This window comes from Otolemur garnettii, unplaced genomic scaffold, assembly GCF_000181295.1.
Source record: "Otolemur garnettii isolate 467f Iridium unplaced genomic scaffold, OtoGar3 scaffold00002, whole genome shotgun sequence".
Taxonomy (NCBI): Eukaryota; Metazoa; Chordata; class Mammalia; order Primates; family Galagidae; genus Otolemur; species Otolemur garnettii.
Genome location: NW_003852397.1, coordinates 30,468,690 through 30,476,380, shown reverse-complemented (window position 1 = coordinate 30,476,380; position 7,691 = coordinate 30,468,690). Strand labels below are relative to the sequence as shown.

The 7,691-nt window shown below is 38.0% G+C and overlaps 1 protein-coding gene and 1 pseudogene across 1 annotated transcript in view; both read left to right on the top strand.

Moving 5' to 3' along the window:
• The window catches only part of DNAJC13 (DnaJ heat shock protein family (Hsp40) member C13), a 129,383-nt gene that overhangs the window by 18,531 nt on the left and 103,161 nt on the right, over positions 1-7,691 (top strand). The gene's annotated exons all lie outside the window — the stretch shown is intronic.
• On the top strand, positions 6,545-7,029 carry LOC105886864 (annotated as a pseudogene).

Sequence of the window (7,691 nt, the reverse complement as noted above, 5' to 3'; positions counted from 1 at the left end):
GATTGTGTGTGAAAACCCCACACTGTACCCTAGAAGTGCATTAATGTACATAGTTACCATTCAGTTAAAAAAAAAAAAAGTAGCTGGGCATTCTGGCTGGTGCCTGTTATCCCAACTACTTGGGAGGCTGAGGCAAGAGAATTGCTGTAAGCCCAAGAGTTTGAGGTTGCTGTGAGCTATGACATAACGGCACTCTACTGAAGGCAATGTGAGACCCTGTCTCCAAAAACGAAAAAAAACTTGAATAATACTGCAAGACTAAATAGTGTTGTTCAGCTCTTCTCTTCAAAAAAAAAAAAAAAAAAAATAAGTGTACATATTTTAAATGTAAATGCTACATTTAGAATAAATTACTGTTCTTTTTTTTTTTCTTTTGACATTTCTTGGGACAGAGTTTGGTAAGAATTAAAATTGACAGTTAAGAGGAAAGTCAGCTGCCCTCTTGGATGCTCGGAGTAAATGATGAGGTTGTGCAGTAGTAGCAGATTGTTAGCTCTACCCCTTTCTTACCCGGAAACCAGCCTGTGGGTAATCAGCACATTTTTGTATCCATGTGACCATCAGAGAAAATAATGCCATTCTGGTGACGTTTGGGACCTTCTTTTTAGGCCTGTGATGAAATTTAAAAATTGGGTTTGATCTTTTATTTTCTGTGGAAGGAGGAGATGACATTTTTTGGTAGCTTTTCTAATCAGACCAATCTGTGCGTGCTTTTGTTTCCTCTCTTTAAAACGGGTAGTAACCGTACCCTTTAGATTGTTGTAAGAATTAAATGAAGTGATATGGAATGTATGAAAGCTTCTAAGTTATGCCTTAAAAATAGTACATAGAGTATTAAGAGAAAGGTACCTGTGACCATTTTAAAAGTTTAGTTTCTGTTTTTTGAGTAGTAATGAGTAAAATGAATGTGTCACAGTTTGACAAGTAACCACAAGACAAAATGTGACACATGCACAAAGCTAATAGCTTTTGTTCTTGTCATTGTTTAATTATCAGAGAGTGTGGTAACTTCTTAGGATGGTGCAGCATCTGAACCCTGTAGTGTTTCTGGTTTGTATTAGAAAACAAAGTAATTTTGAAAGATTTGAGTAGTCAATTTTGTAGTGGCTCATTTGAATGAACTCCTAAATTCGTGGGCATAATTATTACCTTTGTAGAATACTTTTCTCTAATTTTTTTCCTCAATTAGTTTTGTTGAACAAAGTTTGAGAGAACTTTTCCAGTATGAGTCATCTTAAAATGTTTTTTTGAATCAGCTTTGAAGAAAATTACATATTTATATGAACTTTATTTTTTTCTTAAGTGGTATATTTCCTGGTTATTATAATATAACTTCTGTTTTTAATAACAGTTATGACATTGATACATTAATTTTAAATTTATTGCATTTTTGCTTTGTGAGCTTGGCAGTAATTTTGATCATCTGGAATTTTTTTTTTTAATGTTCTTAGAGAATAGTCACTAAGGCTTAGAACAATCCTTTTTTTGTTGTAACAGTTTGGAGCAGAACTATTTCTGTGCTCTTGAGCACAATTTCTCTCCTCCATTATTGCTGCCTTGAAACTTGTTCGTTTTTAGTAATAACTTTTAAGGTATATTTCTATATCATAAAATTCTCCCTTTAATTATACAATTCAGTGGTTTTTAGTGTATTTGTAGGATTGGGAACCATCACTACTAATTGTTTTTAGAATACTTTCATCGCCTCCACTCCCCACCCCCCAAAAAAACTTCCTCTAAGAATGGCTTACAAAATTAGCCGTTACTCCTCTTTTCCCCATCCTCCTAGCATCTGGCAGGCACTGATCCAGTTTCTGTCTCTGTCTTTGCCTATTTAGAATTCCTCATATAAGTGGAATGACACAAAATGTGGTCATTTGCAATTGGCTTCTCCCACTTACCATGATGTTTTCAAGGTCACTTACCATGATGTTTTCAAGGTTCATCGGTATTGTACCATGTATCAGTACTTCATTTCTTTCTCTTGTCAATATTCTGTTACATTGACCGTACCACATTTTATCCATTCATCAATTGCCTAACATATGTATTTCTACTTTTTTACTGTTACGAGTAATGCAGCTATGAATGTTCATGTACAAATTTGGGGGTGAATCTGTATTTCTAGTTCTCTTGAGTATATGCTTAAGAGTAGGATTGGTGGGTTATATGGTAATGCTTATGTTTAACTTAGAGGAGCAGCCAAACTGTTTTTCAAAGCTGCTGCAACATCTTACATTCCCCTCATCAGTGTGTGATGCTTCTAAGTGCTCCACATCCTTACCAACACTTGTTATTGCCTATTTTTCTTTTTAAATTTTAGCCATCGTAGTATGAGTATAAAGTAGTTTGCATCTCATTACAGTTTGGATTTTCATTGCCCTAATGACTAATAATGTTGAGTTATCTTCTGTGTACCATTTTTATATAGGGTGTCCATAAAATTCGTGTGCAGTTTATTACTTAAACTATTTTAAACTGTACGTGAACTTTATGTCCACCCTGTATATTTTCTTTGGTTAATATCCAAATAATTTACTCACAAATTAGGTTTTTTTTTTATTGTTGAGTTGTGAGTTTTCTTTCTGTATGCTGAATAAGTCCCTTATCAGATGTATTATTTGCAAATATTTTCTCTAATTCTTCAGGATTTTTTCCTCTTTTTTTTTTTTCCTGGCTGGAAATTTTGTTTCATAAATAAGCATCCTATATACTTTGAAATGGCTAGTTATTTCTGGGTTACTGCAATCAGTATGTGCCAAAAATAGCAAACACCTCAGTAATAATGCAGACTTCTTTCTATTAATTAAATCTTCTAAAAATTTTTTCAGCATAAAAAAACTTATAAATGACACAAGAAAGTTAAGTAATGGTCTATGGAGGATGGAAGGAAACTTCCGCTAGGGAAAAGTAATGAAGCATTTTTCTCTATCACACTTTTGATAGCTGTATTTCATAAAAACAACTAGTTATGCTTTTCTTTTCACTGCTTAGTCTGAAAGGGAATGTAAGAAACCGGTAGTCTTAGGAGAAAAATTGCTTTCATATTCTCAAGTGTAAGCCACAAACAGGCTTTTCTACAAAGCCTTCAAAGCTTGAAGAGATGAGAAAAGCAAGCATGTATTCAATTAGACATTTAAAAAAATAGGCCAAAAATAACCTTAGCAATCGTGAACATACTGTTAGTTTGAAGAATCAATAAATTTTATGCTTTGAATATTTTAGCTTGAGAATAGTTTTTTTCTTTTTTGAGACAGAGCCTCACTCTGTTGCCCCAGGTTAAAGTGCTGTGGTGTCACAGCTCACAGCAACCTCAAACTCTTGGACTAAAGCAGCAGTTCTCAACCTGTGGGTTGCGACCCACAGGAACTGTATTAAAGGACCATAGCATTAGGAAGGTTGAGAGCCACTGGGCTAAAGTGATCCTCTTGCCTCAGCCTCCTGAATAGCTGGGACTACAGGTGCCTGCCACAGTGGCCAGCTAGTTTTTCTATTTTTAGTAGAGACAGGGTCTTGTTCTTTTGCTCAGACTGGTCTTGAACTCCTGACCTCAAGCAATCCACCCATCTTGGCCTCTTAGAGTTCTAGAATTTACAGGTGTGAGCCACCATGCCCAGCCTGAGAACAATTTTAAGGATATTTCATTTTAGAAGATCAAAAGTAAAACTCACTTATATATGATTCCACAAAGGATTGAAGAATATGATTAACATCCTGACTGTCCTAATAGTGAGAAGCCAAATAGGACCACAAATGAGAGCACTGAGAAGCAGTAGCAGGAGAAGGCATCCCCTGTCTTTGTTTCTGTTTAATACTTTTTCTAAGTTTAGCAAATAATTATAAAAATAGCAATCATTTGTTTGTTTCCAAATAACCAGATGTCTCTCCCTGGCTTATCACCAATCACCCAAGTGCCAAGTCCTAAATATTCAAAAAATAGACTGCAGGTCCCTCTTGTCTGTTTATCAAATCCCTATAATCACTTAAGACATCACTTACAGTATTCTGCATTCCAAAAAGTATTCTGGCAAACACAGTTTGCTAATTTTTTCTAAGCCTAATAAATTGAAAAATTGATAAGATATTTACATCCAAATTAATTTTCACATTAATTAAAACATTTTAAATTTACTGAAACATGTCAATTGGAAATATGCATGCTTGTTTGGAAGAGAACTACTGAATGTTCTTTTCTTCTAAACTTGAATGAAAGCTGCTCGTACAAACCATTTAATGAATATCTTCCCCGTTAAACAAGCAAGATAAAGAAGCTGTAAGTTAAGTTACTTTATTTCTTTCTGTTGTTTCCAATTGCTAGCATAGCTACAACTCTCATAAATATATTTAATGTGTCCATGTAAATTCCCATCAGGTTGATGTAATTATATTTTTGAACTCTATACATTGCTGTTATTTCTACCCACTTGATTACTTTCTGAGTATCATATAGATGGAACATGCTGGAAACAACTAATGCACCATATACATTGCCACTGAGTACAGAGTAGCACTGGCCACAGTGGTAAGTGAAAGAAACTAAGATCCCAGTGAGGATACAAAGACAAGACCTAGGGCTGCTCCCATGTTCAGAAACTCTCACTGGGCATGCGCAAGGCTCAGTGGAAAGTCCTCCCACAATGCTAGCTTTGTACATATACCACCTGCCTCTGATGAGAAGAGACTACCCCTGACCCAATATCGTCAGAGGAACCACTGCTGCACCCATCACACCAGAATGCAGCAACCAAGCAAGATGCTTTGGTCCTGGGCTCTGGTGGCATGATATTGATTATACCAGGATTTCAGCTCCAATCATGGCTACCAAGCTTGCTCCCCAAGAGCATCATGAAGTTCATGAAAACAGGAGTTCTGTGTATTCCCAAGGCAGACAAAGTTGTCAAACCAGTACTCCCTGCTAAAATACATATGGGTAGAATGAATTCCATCTTTTACATACTGAGTCCTTTTCAATAGCTCCAATCTTATTAGACCTTGCCAAGCAGTAGTGGCTTGGGAATCAAGCTTCTGATTCCATCCAATCTATTTTAAATATTTTCTCCTCTTTCATTTTTGGTGTCACCTCTTTGAGTTCCTGGTCAGTTTTCCACACTGGATCCAAATTCTTATCTTGGTGGCATATTCCCTGCTGGGTGTTAAGAACCCTGGGATTCTTCATGATGGAATTATTCACTCCAAGGGAGGTCTTGGTGAAAGCTGGGTGGGCAATCCTGAAAGGTAGTATCTGGAGACACAAGCCTGTGGCCTAGCCTGGTGGTGTATAAGATTTACCAAACACACCTGAAATGTGCCTCTGTGTGCTCAGTCCTTCCTACTCAGATTTTTTTAACTTTTTTTTTTTTTTTTTTGAGATAGTCTCACTTTGTCATCCTCAGTAGAGTGTTACAGCATCATAGCTCACAGCAATTTCAAACTCTGGGACTCAGGTAATCCTCTTGCCTCAGCTTCCCAAATAGCTGGGACTTACAGGCTCCTGCCACAGTGCCTGGCTATTTTTAGAGACTGGGTCTTGCTCTTATTCAAGCTGGTCTTGAACTTGTGACCTCAAGCAGTCCACCTGCCTTGGCCTCCCAGAGTGCTGGGATTACAGGCTTGAGACACCACACCTGGCTTTTTAAACTTTTCTTGAAGATACTCTTTGAAGTACAAAATTTTTAATTCTGATAAAATCTAATTTTTCTATTTTTTTCTTTTGCCACTTGTGCTTTTTGAGTCATATCTGAGAAGCCATTACCTAATCCAAGCTCACAAAGACATGCTATTATATTTTCTTCTAAGAATTTTAAGTTTTAATTTTGAGCTTTGCATATGGACATCTTTTGCATATGTTCCAGCATCATTTGTTAAAAAGACTAATCTTTCCCAATTTTGATATCCGTGTCAAAAATCAATTCACCGTATGTAAGACCTTATTCCAGGACTCTGAATTCTATTCCATTGATCTTGTATGCCTAGTCTTATGCCAGTACCATATTGTCTTGATTACTGGAGCTTTGTATTATTTTGAAATTGGGAAGTATAAGTCTCCAACTTTGTTCTTTTTCAAGATTATCTTGGGTATTCCTGATCTCTTTCATTTTGATATGAATTTTGTGTCAATTACACAAAAAAGGCAGCTAAGATTTTGATAGTCATTACATTATATCTCTAGACAAATTAGAGTATTGCCCTCTTAACAATATTAAGTCTTCTGATTCATGAACATGTTTTCCATTTACTTAGATCTTTTTAAATTTCTTTTGGCAGTGTTTTGTTGTTTTCATTGTATATACACCTCAAATCTTTTAACTTCTCCCTGAAAGAGTCTGTGTTTTCTGGACAGTGATAGTTATTATTTCTTTAGGTAGTGTTATTATGTGGCACTGAAATTTACCTATTTTATATGACCAGTTATAATTAGGTTTATAGTACTCCTCAGCAATGTGAATGTAAAAAATGGAAGGAAAGTCACTTAGTTTCTGACAGCAGCGGCAGCAGCTGTCCTCTGTTCTGCCTCTCTTGCCATCACCCTTTTGCTTCTGGAAACATGGCCTCTGGTGTGGCGGTCTCCAATGGCGTCCTTCATTAGGTGTTGAATGACATGAAGGTGTGCAAGTCTTCAACGCCGGAGGAGAAGAAGCACAAGGAGGCCGTGTTCTTCTGCCTGAGTGAGGACAAGAAGAGCATCATCCTGGAGGAGGACAAGGAGGTCAAGGAGGTCCTGGTAGGCAGTGTGAACCAGACTTTCACCACCCCTACAACACCTTTGTTGAGATGCTTCCAGACAAGGACTGCCACTGTGCCCTCTCTGTTGCGACCTGTAAGACCAAGGAGAACAAGAATGGCCTGGCGTTTATCTTTTGGGCTCCTGAGTGTCACCCTTTAAGAGCAAAAATGATTTCTGCCAACTCCAAGGGTGCTATTAAGAAGAAGCTGACAGGGATCAAGCATGAATTACAAGCGAACTGCCATGAGGAGGTCAAGAACCGCCGCTGCACCCTGGTAGAGAAGCTGGGAGGCAAACCTTTGTGAGCCGCATCCTGCCCCCTGCTTGGAGCTTCTGGCAGCCTGAGACCTTCCCCTGCGGGTTGCAGGCTGCCTTCCTCCTGCCAGACCTGAGGGGTTGGAAGGATCCCAACAAGGGCAGGACAATCCATTTACCCCAGTTACCAAACAGCACCACTACCACCACCCCTGCATTTTTTTCCTCTCTCCATCTTTGATGGTCCGGCCTTCCCAAACCACTTTTGATCTTCTGATTCTTCTTGGGTTGAAGCAGACCAAGTCTCCCCTACCGCTCCTCCCATGCACCCTAGTTGAGCCTATATTTTTTTTTTTTAATACCCCTACACCTCACCTATTCCATCCCTTCCCATGTAGCCAACTTCTAACCGCAGTAGTGACTCTGTGCTTGTCTATTTAGTTCTGTGTATAAATGAAGTATTGGAGAGATGACCCGTCCCTTTTCACCTGTCTCAGCTACTCATGGAAGCAGGATCAGTAAGAGACCTTGGATTAAAAACACAAATAAAAAATAAAAGAAATGGAAAATACTAATTTTCTATTGTCTCAGAGTTGTTTTTTTTTTTTTTGAGTGCGGTGGCATCACAGCTCACAGCAACCTCCAACTCCTGGGCTCAAGGGAGTCTCATGCTTCAGCCTCCCAAGTAGCTGGGACCACAGGCACCTGCCAC